Below are 15,563 nucleotides of genomic sequence, written 5' to 3' on the forward strand. Positions count from 1 at the left end.
ATGGCGGCTGCGCGAAAATCACGCAGCCGCGCATCATACACGGATGACACACGGAGCTGCCAAGTGCCTTTTGCGCGCGCAAAACGCAGCGTTTTTTGCGCGCGCAAAACGCACACGCTCGTGTAAATGAGGCCTAACTGTGAATAGGGAGACATCTGTCAGTCAGTGGAGGGGCACAGCTAGCAGGCAACAAGGTCATATACTCTTCAACTGTCCAGTGTACCCTGTGAGGCCGTAAAACTCAAAGGCCTAGGTGAGTGTGTGGAAATCACCTTGGGCCTAACTCTTCCTTTCCCCTATAATAATTTGCTGGTTTCTCAGAAAGAAGAAGCAATGACGTCAGCATTCCAAAAAAAAAAAAAAAAAAAAAAGAATCCTTCTATTGTCCCATTGTACAGACACCAGCAATGTTTTGGCTCGAAGTGAGTCTTTTTACAGCTATGAACAAAGTGCTTATGTGCATACATATATACCCAAAAGTAGTGTGACATAACAAATAGGAGCATGTACGTTGCGAGGAGAGAAACACATCAGATGCGGGAGATATGGACAGAGAGCAGGGCCAGGTTGCTGGCAGCGAAGGCAGGAGACCCAGTGGCGGGGACCGTTGGCAGGAGCGGAACCTGCCGCCGGCGTTACAAAGAGATTTCCTTACTGGTCTTTCATTGCTCTAATAGTACTGTGCTCCTTAGCTCAGATGTCAGTTTCCACCAATTCATTGGTCGTTTAGACAGATCGCCTGCTGGGATTCCCATTTGATTCCAGCACTGCCCACAAAACCTGGCTCAGTTAAATTTGCTCCAGATCAGGTGAATTTATCTTACGACTGATATTCCACCTCAATATCGGGACTTTGTGGATATTTTTCTCAAGCAAAAAGCTGTGCATCGCTCCTATTATTGTGCCATAGCTCTTCTTTTAGTTCATGAACCTCCCAGGGGCAGAGGCAATGTCTGCTTATATTAAAGAAAATGTTGAGAAAGGTGTATCTGGAAAAAAATAACTCATCTGCTAGTGCTGGATTCTTTTTGTTAATAAGACTACATTGGCCTGAATAAAATCACTGCTAAGAACAGAAACCCATTTCCGCTAGTTTTAGAGCTGTTCGAACAAATTTAGGAGCCTGATACTTCTCCAATTTAGATCTACTTGGGCATACAACCTGATTCGGATTAAGGAAGGGAACGAGTGGAAGACCGTCTTCAATACTCAAGATGGGCACTATGAATATCTGGTGATGACCTTTAGCCTCTGCAATGCCCTGCTGTCATTCATCAGTTCTTTAATAAGAACTTAAGGAATATCCTTTACCCATCCGTTCTAGTGTACCTTGATATGATACTTATATAGTCCAGGGACCTGATGACCCATCGTGCTCATGTCCCTTCAGTGTTGCTATGGCTCCATAAAAATGTCCTGTATGCCAAGTTGGGGAAATGCCTATTTGAGAAACAAGAGCTTCTTTTCCTGGGCTATATTATATTTTCTAGGGGTCTTCGAATGAATCCAGAAAGTCTCTGCAGCTCGGAATTAGCCTCAACCCATAGTCCTCAAATATCTTTAGAAATTTCTTAGCTCTAAAATGCTCATATAGTTCCGTTGCTTGGCTTGCCATCAGCTCTTCAATTGGCTCAGCTGTTCTTCAAGGAAATATTTTGTCTCCGTGGTCTTCCAACTCACAATATTTCTGATTGCAAAAAGTGCAATTTTGTTTTCAACTTCTGGAGGGCACTGTGAAAGGACTTTAAAGGGGTTGTTCGGGCACCCCATAAAGACCATGGCTCCTGTCAGCCTATTTTGCTTCCTTATTGTGATGTAAAAATACTAACTAAAATTCTAGCGATGCGTTTACAGGTTATATCTCATGTCATTCACCCAGACCAATCTGGCTTTATGCCGGGGAAGGCCACTGATATTAATTTAACTTACTGAGGCTATTCACTAATATATCGACTGCTTCTGGGTCTTGGGGCTCCCGGATTATTGCCTCCTTGGACTTGGAGAAAGCATTTGACTCAGTAGAATGGTCGTATCTGTGGTCTGTACTAGGTAGATTTAGGTTTGGACCGAGATTTAGCCAATGGATAAGTCTGCTATACTCCCAACCTACAGCAAGTGTCAAAACTTTTTGCCATATCCCCCCTTACCTTTGCCCTGGCCCATGGGACTAGAAAGGGTTGCCCATTGTCCTCTTCCCTTTTTGCGTTGGCTATTGAACCCCTCACTCAGGCTATAAGAAGTTAATCTTACATAAAAGGCTTTGAGCTGACAGAGGTGTGTGTGTATATTTATGCTGATGATACGCTTATATTCCTTAATGATGCAGGTCCATCTTTACGGCATTATTGTCTGTTTGAGTTGATTGCATCTTTTTCTAGATTACGAGTGAATTGATTGAAATCCTTGGTAATGGCAGTAGATACAACGGCCAAAGATGTTAGTCTTCACACACCACTACAATGGGCAGATACAATTACATACATTGGAATAGTGATTAGTTCTAATGTCCGTAGCTTTATACCTGACAATATTACTCCACTTGTACAGTGGCTTATGCTTGATTTTCATAGGTGGAAATATCTTCCCCTTACAGTAACGGACATATTAACTTGTTCAAGACAAAGTCTCTCCCTAGATTCCTGTACCTCTTTCATAATTCCCCTGTATGGTTGCTTCTATCATTTTACTTTACTACAGATAAGGATCTTAGATCCTTTATTTAGGCGGGAGGTACTTCTAAAATCTCTCTTGGAACACTACAACTACCCACTGAGGAAGGTGGTCTGGCCCTTCCGAATCTCTATCTTTATTTCATTGACAGTCCACTGGTGTATGTTTGGAGGTGATTTGCCCGCAGACATTTTAACCCCTGTACAGATCTTGAAGCATCACTTGAGCTCCTACATGGCCTTAGTTAACTCCGTGTATAGACAGCCACCCGCGGCACTCGCTTACAACTCCGATGCAGACTACCCTGAAGGTTTGGCAAAGGTCACTATTACTCTTCCGTTCTGAAGAAGTGTTCTGTCATCTAGGAAGCCACTTTGGTATAACCCGCTCCTGCCACAGATATGAAGACTTTTTGACCCCAGTAGATGGGCGGCCTTAGGTATATTAACTTGTGGTAATGTGGTGGTGAAGGATAAAGTGGCTACCTTTCAATAAGTTGGGGCCAAACACCAAGTCCCACCTCATCTCAGGTTTTGTTTCTTTCAGCTTAGACATGCCCACTGGTCGCAATTTTCAGGGTATAATATCAGATTATATACATCCCTGGTGGAGAATAGGGTGATGCAGAAAACGTTGCTTAAACCAATGTCTATAATGTATAAACAATTATTACATGTCTCCTCTAACAAAATTGATAGAGCTCTGGACTGCTGGTCCCAAGCACTTCCCTCTATATCTACTGATTATCATAAAGAAATATTGAGCGCTTTGGCATATCTTTTAATATGGTCCTCCTATCTGTCGACGTTGTCAAAGAGCAGATGGTTCCTTTTTGCATATGTTCTGGGAATGTCCAGTTATTTCTAATTTCTGGACTGAGGTTATGGAGTTTATTGAACTTAAAAGTTGTACTTCCTCACATACTTGAGCCCAGAATCTACTGGTAGAGGATCTTATACATTCTGTAGCTTCCATGTACCTTATGATGCTTTTATTTTTTATGCAAAGAAAACCATCCTCGTGCATTGGAAGCACCTCAAGGTTCCCACGTTGTAAGCGTGGATTGCGATGGCAAACTCCAATCTTCCAGATGGGGTGTCTGGACTGGAGACACAGCACCGCACCTGTCCTCAGGTTGTCTGGTATTGCAGTTCACCTCCATTGAAGTGAATAGGATAGAGTTGTAATACCACACACGACCTGAGGACAGGTGCGGCGCCATGTTTTCCTGGACGACCCCTTTAAGACTGTGTGTGTGTGGCAGAGCGGAGTGTGCACGGGCGCCGCTGATACTTCATAGCCGCTTATCAGCTGTTTTGAAGAATCAGCGGCGAGCACCCCCCCCCCCCCCCACACACACACACAAATCCCCCAAATACGCAAAATCAAGTGTAATCAAGCGTTTTTTATGTGTTTTTTTTGCACGTAAAATGTGCAAAAAAAAACATGTCAAATACACGGCGTGTGAACCGGTCAACTGAAAAGTCATTCACTTCACTTTCATCATTCTAAGGCTGGGTTCACACGACCTATTTTCAGGCGTAAACGAGGCGTTTTACACCTCGATTTACGCCTGAAAAGACGGCTCCAATACGTCGGCAAACATCTGCCCATTTATTTGAATGGGTTTGCCGACGTACTGTGCCGACGACCTGTAATTTTACGTGTCGCTGTCAAAAGACGGCGCGTAAAATAACAGCCTCGGCAAAGAAGTGCAGGACACTTCTTGGGACGTAATTTGAGCCGTTTTTCATTAAATTCAATGAAGAACAGCTCCAAATTACGGCCGTAATTGACGCCTCGCAAAACGCGAGTACGAGCAATTACGTCTGAAATGACGGAGCTGTTTTCTCCTGAAAACAGCTCTGTCATTTCAGACATAAATGCAGTTACCGTGTGCACATACCCTAAGGGTATGTTCACACACAATGTTTTCAGCTGATAAATTCGGAAGCAGAACGCCTACAAGCATCTGCCCATTGGTTTCAATGGGAAATACAGCGTTCTGTTCCGACAGGGCGGTTTTTACGTGGTAGTTTTCCAAAAACAGCACGTAAAAAGACGTCCGACCAAAATGGAGTGCACATCACTTCTTGTGACATTTTTGGAGCCGTTTTTCATTGACTTTATAGAAAAACAGCTCCAAAAACGGACGTTAAAAAACGCGAGTTTGATTAAAAAATGGCTGGAAATCGGGAGCAGTTTTCCCTTTGTTTAGTAAGCGTGTGAACATACACTTAGCCTTTTGGTGTGTCCTATAACTTCTTCCAGCTGCAGAATCACACCCAATACGGCTGCCGGACACTGCTTAGCAATTTGAAGACACCTTTACCTGGCTTGTGAGGTTCCCTCCCACATTTACAGCAACTGTGAGTCAGGTTGCTTTGCCTTATTCACCTTGCTGTAATTCTGGGAAGTGCTCCCCCTGGTGGCCAACATTGAAAAACATGTCAAATTATTATTTAATTTTTAATACTTTCCACCATACGGAAAAAAAAAAAAAATACAGCAAAAACCGTAAAAAATATAATAGAAATAAGTAACGAAACGTAAAAAAAAAGGTTTCATTTGCAACACATTCCCTTTAAACTCACATATGAAGCGCACAAATGCTGTTATGGAACCACTGGTTTAGCAATTCCCAGGATGGAAGTTTATGGAGTTGCTAGATGAGTGATTCCCCAAAGGCTGCTGGAGACTATCGGGACTGAGCGTGCAAAAAAATCTGCAACCCCAAATCTGTCCCAACTCTGATCAGAGTCTAAGGCTACTCTATGGTTTTCGCCAGAGCCCACCGCAAAGAAGGTTGGTTTTTGCTGCATAGAACCCAGGTTCTTTTAACAGATTTCAGTGTTGGATAAGAGGTGCAATGCAGGCAATACCAGAACACAAAACAAGATAGCCAGAGGGTAAACAGAAAGTCCAAATCACAAAGCTAGGAGATGTCAGGAATAGCAGAGGTCAGTGCCAGCCGGTAGCAGAAAGTCCAAATCCGTAAGCAAGGGGTAATCCAGAGACAAGCCGAGATCCTGTTCCAAGAAGTAAAAATAGCCAAAAGGTACAGGGTATAGTCAGTAGCTTGATCAAACACATGGAAACTAGGAAATTCATAAGCAAAAAAAACAGAATTCTGTCCTGATTTCAAAATCCCGGGATAAAAAAAGATAAGGATGAATGACCATGTTAGCTTTATACTATTCTGCTTACAATTTACAAATAGCTTTAGGAAAGATGCAAGCAAGTCCTATAAAAGGAAGAATATTCAGACGTTTCATGTTCCTCTTGCTTGCTCAACCTTAACATTAAGCATACCCATCAAAGTGAAATGTGATTTGCAATGAATATTTTGAAACAAATTGCAAACGAGTAACACATTTCAATTACAAAGTGGTGTCAGTTTCCTTTACACAGCATCAAATCTATGTATGGATGCCCAGTCAGCCAAGTGTTTCCCTGAAACATATTACCCCTAATGAGTGTGTATGTAACATTAGAAGTGAATATACTGATGTTTTAACACATAAGGGTTCAATAACAAGGTAAGTACAAAAAAAATCTAACCTTTCTCCCAAGGCTCAAGTATGTAAAATTGATGTGCCAAGACTGCAATTTATATAAGTGACAGAATACATATATACTGCAGCCATTTTCTATTTAATGTGGAGACTTATGAGAATAAGCAAAATTAATCTTCCTTTAGCAATGGCAGCTACATTTACTTGCATTTGCCTACTGCTAAGAGGTGCATGAAATAAAGAATATATCTCTGCAAAGTCACTTCATCAAATACTACCTGCTTATTGTCCCACTCAAATTCAAGATCTGCAAATGGAAACAACTAGAACCAACAGAAAGCTCAGCTTCAAAGTAGAGGGCTAAAGCACACAGGGGTAGACTTACTGTACCAAGTACTGCAGTTTTTCGCAGCGGACATTCCGGGCGAAAAACTGCACCACAGTCTGGTGTGGCTATTCGCCCAGAATTCCCTGTGGCGCACAGGGCGGATACGCTGCGTGCCTTTACGCAGCGCCCCCCCCCCCCCCCCCCGTGTGAACTCAGCCTAAAGGGGAAACGTTCGGAAGAAAATAAATCCCTGTGTTCTCTGCAAAAATCTCTAGAAAATTGTTTGATTCAGGAACATGCAAAAAATCCTGAGGACTGACAAACAGTGTGGGCAAGTTTACTGTTTACTTTTTTCATTTATTTTTAAATTTAGTGTCTCTTCACCCAAACATCATATTGTTGTATGTACTTTTTTGTTTAACACCTTAATGACCAGCCTATTTTAAACCTTAATGATCAAGCCATTTTTTACGTTTTTCCATCGTCCCATTCCAAGAGCTATAACTTTTTTATTTTTGCGTCGACAAAGCTGTATAAGGTCTTGTTTTTTGCGGGACAAGTTGTATTTTTTAATAGCACCATTTTGAGGTACATATTATTTATTGATTAACTTTTATTAACTTTTTTTGGGGGGGTTAGAAAGAAACCTGAAATTTCGCCACTCTTTTTCGCGTCTTAAATCTACGCCGTTTACCGTGTGATATAAATAACACAATAACTTTATTCAGCGGGTTGTTACGATTGCAACAATACCAAATTTGTATAGTTTTTGTATGTTTTACTACTTTTACAGAGTAAAAACTTTTTTTTCAAAATTATTTGTTTTTGTGTCTCCCTATTTGAAGAGCCATAACTTTTTTATTGTTCCGCCGATGCAATTGTAGGAGGGCTTTTTTTTTGCCGGAAGACTTGTCGTTTTTATTGGTACCATTTTGGAGTAGATGCGACTTTTAGATCACTTTTTATCACATTTTTTTAAAGTCAGGATTCACAGAAAACAGCAATTTTTCCATAGTTCTTTATTACATTTTTTACAGCGTTCACCATGCGGGTTAAATAATGTAATAGATTTATAGTCGGGGTCGTTACAGACGCGGCGATACCAAATATGCGTAACTTTTTTACTTTATTTTGGGGTTTTAATAGTAAAGCATTTTGTAAGGGGAAAAAGTGGGTTTTTCATTTTTTTTTAATGAACTTTATTAAACTTTTTTTTTACTTTTTTACTAGTCCCACTAGGGGACTTTAATATGCGATTCTCCGATCACTATTATAATACACTGCAATACTTTTGTAGGAACAGGAACAGGAAAGGCAGGTATAAATAGACAGATTGCGGGAGCTAGCTCCGTCTGGCCAGGATGTGATAGGCTCTCACACTCCTGAGAGAAAAAAAAAACACTGCCAGCCACTTTCAAAGCAAATATTATACAAAGTGAGGTAATAAATATTTTGTCATGAAAATAATAGCACCGCAATGAATTGTCTTTAATATATTATAAAAATACAACGGTGGGTTGGTATGTCCAAAGTAAACTGGCCATACAAGATGCCATTTTGTAGTGTGCCACTGCTACTGTAATGGTTACCAGACTTTTCCACCCAGAAGGGACACATTTGTGCAATTTGCCACTTGGGTCTAGGAGAATGAGACCAATGATTCAAAGAAACTAAGCAAGTTTCCTTCTCCACCTCCGCTCTTGACTCACAGGGCTGCGCAGGCAGTGTGCGCATGTCCAGTTGATTAATGTGACTGTCGGTCTCACATCTGCTCTAGTCTTGGGGTTTCTGATGTTCCTATGGCTGAACAGGCTGGCAAAGGCATAGTATCCAATCCAAATAAGAAGCAATCTGTTTTATTATGCAAAAAATTGTCACCTGCTATTGAGGTTTAAAATATTTTTATTTTTACCGGTCTCCCAGTTTAAACACCAACTGGACTGGCCTAGTGGCAACCCGGACTACTGTAGTGTACAAGAATTGACTCATAACAGCTGTAGGAGAATGAGTCCACACTACAAAGCCGTTGTTAGGATTCCAATCCGGAAACTCCTGTATCGCAGGCACTAGCTCTTCTTATTGTGCCACTGGTGCTGTTGGACAGCTCCAATGCAAGATTAAGGCCTCCTGCACAAGGTAGTAGCCGTAATCCTGGTCCGTGATTACGGCTACGGACGGCCGCAGACAGTCACCCATATTTGCGGGCCGTGCTCCCATTATAAAGTATGGGAGCACGGTAAGTAAAATAAAAAAAATAGGACATGTTCTATTTTTTGCGGAGCCTTTCTACAGCCCGGACACCTTTCCGTGAATATGTGGAACAAATTGTGGATCAAAATTACGGCCGTGTGCATGGGGCCCTAGTGTCTAGCTACTCTTTTATTTCTGCCTCTCTGGATTCCATTTCATTTATTCCCTGATTGGTCTCACAATTGTGGCTTCCATAGAAGCCTGGACTTTGCAGTACCTCCTTACCATACTATTGAGCTTCCTGCTTAGAGTCTAGTTCCCCTCTAAATCACGTTACTACCTTTTGCCGTTTATCTGTGTACCGAACTTGGACTCATTCTTGACCATGTCTCTGCCTCACATAACTACCTAATTCCGGTTATTTGTGCACTGAACTTGGACTGTTTGCTGACCACATCTCTGCCTTACATAACTACCTATTGCTGTTTATATATGTATTAAACCTGGATGTTACTTGACTACTTTTGCTATCTGCACCCTCCTGCCTGATTCTTTCAGCCACTGGACACTGCCAGTGGCCATAGACCTTGACATTGAATCTGCTATGGAGATGTTATCTCTCCTGAAGTTTCTTCTCCTGGATTAACAAAATATTCTCCATATTAGTTTATTTTCCTTAAGTTTACCAGCTATTTATGAGAATACGTTTTAGAAGTGACCCTACACTATGATTTTGTGGGGGAAAAAAGGCAATTTGATTGTAACATGTGAATTCACCCTATGTATTTGTCCTCCTACAATACACTGTTGCTCCGTAAATTCAGGGTTTAGGAATACAACACCAAACAAAAACACAGAGGGGTGAGAAATGTATTGCATGATAATGCAGATCTGTATGCAATGTCTGACGAAATTTGGGTGATTTTTAATAGCAGCCATAAGTGGAGAAAATATGTAAAAAATATCAGGCTTTTTTTTCCCTTTAAAGGGGAGTTGGGGGGGGGGGGATTTATAATATCATCATTATGACTCCATAAAAAAACAACAGCTTAAATGTACTTTTGGTGCAGGTATTTACATAATATTTTTTGCACAAAGGAAATTTAAAGTTCTTATTTTGTTGCACTGAATGTGTAAATGACTCAGTATACTGTTTGATAAGAACTTTTACATTTTCTAGGCCACCAAAGGTCCACTATTTTGCTTTTGAGAGTATTCTACGTGACAGTAATGAGAGGGAATTTTGAGCAACTATCACATTTTTAGGTGGACATGTATAATTTGCCCTTAATTGAGGTCTTTGCGACATCCAAACAAAATATTAATTTCACATGTCATCCCAACAGAGAAAAAACTGAACACTATGAAGATTGCCCTCACTTTTCATTTTGTAACCATGGACAGAATAAGAAAAATTTTTAAGCATATGAGCAAATTAAGGACTTGTGCAAATTTCTAAGTATGCTTTAAGAGGTTTCCCATAATGTGTCTTTATGGTAAATCAATTTGAAATACCATGAATATTGGATGTAAGAGTCCGACTGCTGGAACCCCCACGGATCACAAGAATGGGAATGCCTTATTCCCTGTTTCTGTTGGTAAAATGTTGGCTGTGCATGTGTGGTCATCCTCCATGTGTAGCCTATGGGAGATGCGGAAACAGATAATTCTCAGTGTTCAAACTCCTCAACCCTCAGACAATTATGGCAATCGGACAAATTAAAAGGAAAGAGATCAGGAGGTATGCTTGGCAAGATTTCTACAAGACTGTTTTAAAACATGCAGAAAATCCTGCAGACTGATAAACACTATGTAAAAGTTTATGTTTACTTTCATCATTCATTTATAGCATTAATGTTCCTTTTTACAGTCAATCTAGAAAAATAGAAGAAAGAAAAGGCAAGCAAGCACTAAGTAGGCACATAAACCAATGTTTAGCACTCCATAAAATAGTGCAGACAAAAAGTGGCACTTGTAACACGTGTGAACAAAGGGTGGCATTTTCTGCCACTAACTAAATGCCGCAAAAAAACCTTTATGCTGAAAGATGAAAAAATAAATAAAAACTAAATTGTAGGTCTGTCATAATTACTTTACACATGATATAAACCTTAAGGACCAGACCTATTTTGACCAAGCATTATTTTTATGTCAATATAGCCATATGAGGGCTTGTTTTTTTTGGGATGAGTTGTATTTTTCAATTACACAATTTTTGGGTGTATACATTAAATTGCTTATCTTTTATTCATTTTTTTTAGGGAAGGAATTGAAAAAAAAACCCAGCTGTTCCAGCATTGTTTTTCACGTTTCATATTTATGCCGTTCAGTATGCGGCGTAAATAACATGTTAACTTTATTCTATGGGTCAGTACGATTACGGCGATACCAAACATGTATAGGTTTTTTTATGTTTTACTAATTTTGCACAATTAAAACACTTTTAAACAAAAATTATTTGTTTTTGCATTGCAACTTTCCAGGAGCCGTAACTTTTTATTTTGTCCATCGATATAGCCATATGTGCTTGTTTTTTTGCGGGACAAGATGTAGTTTTCATTGGTATCATTTTGGGGTACATGGGACTTATTGATTAACTTTTATAACGTTTTTTAGTGGGGGGAATGGAAAAAAAAGTGTTTTAATATTTTTTTTTAGTCCCACTAGGGGACTTTACAAGGCGATGTTCTGATCGCAGATATAATGCTTTGGTATACTCAGTATACCAAAGTATTATTGCCTATCAGTGTAAAACTGACAGGCAATCTATTAGCCCATGCCTCTGGCACGGCCTAATAGTCATATAGCCAGGCAGGCCTGAGGGCCTTAGTAGGTCCCCCGGCTGTCATGGCAACTGGCCGGCAGTCGGTGATCGTGTTCGTGGGCGGCCGATCGGTGACAGAGGGAGCTCCCTCCCTCTGTCAAACAAATTAAATGTTGCAGTCGCTATTGACCGCGGCATTTAAGGGGTTAAACGGCAGGAATTGGAGGTTTCTCCAATCCTAGCCGTTGCATCGGGAGCCCGGCTGCCATTCATACCCGGGCTCCCGTGGTGTTCGTGCGGGCATAGCTTCTGTGCCCTCACGATCACAATCACGTACATGCACCACGGAATGCAAAAAATGGCTGCATTTCTATGCCGTGCATGTACGTGGTTCTGCGACAAGTGGTTAAGGGGGGAATTTATTAAGACTGGCATTTCATATGCCAATTTTAATGTTAAAACAAGTTTGAGTAAAATACATCCAATTTATTAAGAGGCGCACTCCTCTTAATAAGTTAGGTGCATCTCTTACCCCAGAATGTGAAATCTACACCAGCCATGAGCTGGTGTAGATTTGTGCCGTAATTTACACCAGTTTCTAGTGTAAGTTATGATAAATTTGTCAAGCCACGGGTCAGCTAAGCTCCACCATTTTTTTTATTTTTTTTTAGAAAAGTGCCATCAGTAGCAGAAACGGATCAAAAGTCAGAATTTTTTACCGCAACCCAAAAAAAACTGGCGTAGAAAAGTTAATGAATTCCCCCTTAAATATTTATCTGGGTAGTCGTTAACATCTGCATTGGAAGCTCCGTTAGAAGCCTTCACTGCAGATTTCATTAAAAAAAATGCCTGCAAAATCAGCACAGCATGCAGCGCTATTTTTTCCAGTAAAATGATGGCAACCGACGAACGCAATTAAAGTCAATAGGGTTGGTTGGGCGTCATTGGTGTCCTTCACGTGATGGATCCAACACTGTCTTTATTTTCGTCCTTCTGTACCTATGACGGAACAGAAAAACGGAAACATGACCACAGACGTAAACTCATCCTTCGCTCCGAAAGGGTGCTGCTGCATCTTTGTGTTTGCTATTGCATTGCAGTCACAGCAGATTTACACCTGCCCATTTATTTCACTTTGTTAGGAGGCGCTGAATAACTTTATCTTTTGCAATGTACTTTTGGGGTGGTGAAAGCCTCCATCTTAGCAGTGCACTCCTCCCACCTGTCCATTTCTCTCCACCCATACTTTAAATTCGTATAGAATTAAGCTGGTTCCTATCTATCCTTAATACATTTTGTACGCCCAGTCCCAAGAGATGGGTGAGTCTTTTATTGTGGAGGTATAATGTTTAGTCTAGGTACGTATCATGAGGTCACAATGTGTGCCAAGAAGCTCACATTTATAAGTATAGTAAATATAGCAGTAATGCCGTTAAAAATATATCAAATGTTCATACATAACTTAGCGCCCGCAGGCTGCAGCTGCATCTTTAAACAATGTTTAATAGACCAGAGGGGCTATTGCAATAGCTGACAGTATGAGGGTCTAACCTTTGTTAGCAGAAACAGTTATGATTAATCCCAACTGTTGAAAGGTATTTTTACTAGATTTTATGAATTGTCTTGTGCATAAATGAAAGAATAACATGAACTTATGTTTCCATTAAGCAGAATATCCATTATTTTGTTATATTATACTATCACTATGTAGTTTTATTTTTAGATCTAAAGCAGGACTGATTATATGCTCCCTAACAATGAACAGCACTAAGACTTGTACCACAGATTTTGAGAAACAAATATATCTTCCTTGTTCTTTATTACTAGAAGTATATTTCCACTTTTACTGTATATGGCCTCCGTTACTACTTCACGTTTGATTAATGGGTATCCATTTGGTTACCATGAGACCATAATAGTGAACAACATCAAGCCAAGGACTACATAGTACTCACATAGTACTCACATAACAGCCAAATTTTATTGGATGCTGTGCTGATGGGATGCACAAATTTTACTTGTAACCTGATGTTTTATCCAATCCACAAAAGGAAAATTTGTCTCTGCTACTTAATTCCAAAGATTTTTCCATTTTAATCCAAAATGCCTAAGTTTATATTACCTACATGAGTATCAAATTCCTAGCTAGCAGTAAGCTTTGTAAGAAAAAATCCCAATATGTAATGTTATAAAAACAATAAGGAAAAATAATAATGTAATCCAAAATATATTTAAAAAATGAAAAATCAGAGCAAATCTGCATTTCTTTTTTAACTTTTGATAAAACATTATAAAATAAGAAACCACAAGAAAAAATAATTTCTTACAATTGCTAATAAGATCAACCTACTAATTTAAGTGAGAACTAGAAAATATTTTGTGCCCCAAATACTACCTGATCTAGGAAAAATGTTTGTTTGGAGACAAGATGAACAAACTACTTCAGGAGTAGGAATATGATTTAAATAGACACTGACTTTTCAAATGCTAATGCTTATGCTAATCTAATAGTATACCTGATCTAGATTAACTTTGGAACTGACTTATTGTTAAATTTAGCGGTTTTATCCATGTAAATTTTGTGTGAAGTTACTGCCACTAGGTGTCTCCCTTCCTGTAATCTGCTGTTTACGCCCTGTTGTCCAGCAAAATCCGTCCCTAGTTACAAAGTACAGTCTTGCCTGTTCACAGCCTACCTGTATTAGTCTATGGAGAAAGGAGGAGAGAGAAGGAGGAAGGAGAGAGAAAGAGAAGGGAAGAAGATCAGAAAAAAAAAAAGACACAGACGCTGCCCATAGCAGTCTATGGAGATGGGAGAGGGAGCAGGAGCAGAAAAAGACAAGGACGCTACCAATAGAAATCTATATGTGTGTGTGTGTGTGTGTGTGTGTGTGTGTGTGTGTGTGTGTGCGTGTGTGACATAAAGAGATAAAAAAGAAGTCATATAATAGCAAGTCATATAATAGCCAGAAGCCGTGCTATTCCTCATGTACACACATATTGCAGCTTATTCTGAAATGTCATTGGAAAACTTAGGTATGCTGTGAAAGGCAAACAGGGTAGCTGTGGGTGAAGTGGGAGGAGAAGTAGGAAGGGTAATATCTGCTGGTAGAGAGTAGGCATGGGAAGAGCAGGTCAGCATGGCCAAATAGCTTTATAGCGGAGCTATATTTTAAAGTGTAGCTCAGGTTGCACTCTTCTGCCACAAACTGGCAATCTGGCGTGGAGAGACGCTCCTGCATGCTGGGCAGCACAGTTGTCGTGGCAACCATACGATACCCGAAGAGAATCGTGCACGGGTAATTTTAATCAGAATTGAACCCCTGCACGATACTTTCCGAGCGTCGCATGGTTGTCACGGCAACTGTACCGCCCAACGTACAGGAGGAGCTCCCGATACCCCATGTTATTGGGTGGGAGTGAACAACTAGTGCTACAAGTTAAACACCAAATGTGTAATTTAATAGATAGATCATATCTTATAGCTAATTTCATTAGCCACTTAGTGTAAAGGGTAAAAACCAAAATGTTCAAGCATAGCCATAGCCTTATAGGTTTTGGATGTGGTTCATACATATATCACCCTACTTGTTTTAACGTGTTTTGCTGTTAATATCTTTTACCTGTGTAATTTAGTATTTTCCCTGCTTTTGCCCACTTTAAAAAATGTTTACTAGACTGCTGGCCATTTTGGGTATTATGAGAATATTTACAGTAAAAGAATAGATTTGTAAAACCTACATGCTTGTCGTGTAGAAGTAAATAATAATTTAGAAGCCGAAATGGTAGTGGATGAAGTATATTTAGACTGTTTTTAGATTAATGTAGGCAAGTTAACCAGTCAAAGACCACGTTCCATGAATGTATGGCATATTATACTGGTTTTTATACCTGCAGCATTATAAATGTAGGTTTTCAGAACCTGCTTCTGTAATCAAGAAGGAGCAGGTCGAGTGCCTGGTTGTCACAGACAACCGGACACCCTAGAGAGAAGACCGAAGCGGTTATTCTAATCACATTTGTCTTGTCTTCTTCAGCATACAGAGTGATCTACAGATGATGTGTATTAAATCTTGGACCTGGTGAACACATGATG

The 15,563-nt window shown here is 40.1% G+C and overlaps 1 protein-coding gene across 1 annotated transcript in view; it reads right to left on the reverse strand.

Annotated features, from left to right (window-relative positions):
* The window catches only part of PDSS2 (decaprenyl diphosphate synthase subunit 2), a 309,174-nt gene that overhangs the window by 175,663 nt on the left and 117,948 nt on the right, over positions 1-15,563 (reverse strand). The window lies entirely within an intron of this gene.

This window comes from Rhinoderma darwinii, chromosome 4, assembly GCF_050947455.1.
Source record: "Rhinoderma darwinii isolate aRhiDar2 chromosome 4, aRhiDar2.hap1, whole genome shotgun sequence".
In the NCBI taxonomy this organism is placed as follows: Eukaryota; Metazoa; Chordata; class Amphibia; order Anura; family Rhinodermatidae; genus Rhinoderma; species Rhinoderma darwinii.